This window comes from Eutrigla gurnardus (assembly GCF_963514095.1).
Source record: "Eutrigla gurnardus genome assembly, chromosome: 8".
Classification (NCBI taxonomy): domain Eukaryota; kingdom Metazoa; phylum Chordata; class Actinopteri; order Perciformes; family Triglidae; genus Eutrigla; species Eutrigla gurnardus.
This window is the reverse complement of record NC_139922.1, coordinates 307,840-308,977: the sequence shown is the minus strand read 5'-3', so window position 1 is coordinate 308,977 and position 1,138 is coordinate 307,840. Positions and strand designations below refer to the sequence as shown.

Sequence of the window (1,138 nt, the reverse complement as noted above, 5' to 3'; positions counted from 1 at the left end):
CTCACCTGAGGCCTTAACCTTAAACATCTACAACAGTAAATGATAACACACATTAAAGCAATAAAACGCCTACTAAATAATTGATTTCTCAGCCTCTGTAACAAATAGAAACGAAATTCAAAGCTTAGCCTACTTCACAATGACCCATATGCTTCTGTCTTCAAGGAATACTTATTAATATGAGGGGGGGGGGGGGGGGGGGCGTTTTGATACTCACTAGTTTATTTCTACATAACGGACCCTCCCCAACAGGTGTCGACGTCGTTGTACTTACCGGTTGTTGTTGGCTGCTCCTGTCCGCTGCCGCAGGCGCAGTGAAGAAATGTGTCACTTTTTGTAACTTCGAAGTTAACTTTCGGGTTTCCTCCTTCTTCCTCCGCTTTTCAGCACCGCTGGGGTAACTTCTTTTCATCTTTCTTTTCTCTTCTCTTCTAGTACACCACTTCTCGCGCCGTTTGTTTTCGTTTTTATGCTGTCTTCCTGGATCGGTTCTGCACATGCGCAGTAAGATGGACTGCTCCATTGTAGTGGAGACTGAAGGGGGGCCCCCGACACACACATAATATGATAAGCATTCTGCTGGCATTTTAGCGAGAGGATTTTATTCAAAAACTTAATTAATGTGCGCAAATAAGTAATAACTATATTAACCATAAGTGTATGAGGATTTTTTATGGGGCCCTCAGGAACTTGGGGGCCCTAGGCAACCGCCTAGTTTTGCCTAATGGTAAGTCCGCCCCTGCATTACGGAGAGCCTTCTTATACGTTTTAAGACAGTCCTGCCAAACTAGGCGGGATTCTTCTAGTTTGGTGGAGCGCCAGATGGTTTCAAGTTTACGCAGTTTTTGTTTTAATTTACGAGTTTGGGAGTTATACCAGGGAGCTAACTTCCTATGCTTTATAGTTTTCTGTTTTAGCGGAGCAACAGAGTCTAGAGTCGTTCGCAGTAGGCTTCCAGATTCATCTATAAGAGAATCGATCTGGGAGGGACTAAGATTAGCATAAAAGTCCTCCGTTTCATTAAGACATGGAAGTGAACTCAAGACTGGCGGAATTACTTCCTTAAACTTAGCTACTGCTCTATCCGATAGACACCGAGAGTAGTAGCTTTTTCCTAGAGGAGTGAAGTCCAGCAACA

The 1,138-nt window shown here is 43.8% G+C and overlaps 1 long non-coding RNA gene across 1 annotated transcript in view; it reads right to left on the bottom strand.

The window, feature by feature from the left end:
* LOC311017222 overlaps positions 1-726 on the bottom strand; it is a 3,040-nt gene extending 2,314 nt beyond the window's left edge. Inside the window, exon 1 of the long non-coding RNA XR_014597605.1 lies at positions 275-726. This is a non-coding gene — a long non-coding RNA (uncharacterized lncRNA). The remainder of the gene's footprint in view (positions 1-274) is intronic.
* Positions 727-1,138: the final 412 nt, after the last annotated feature.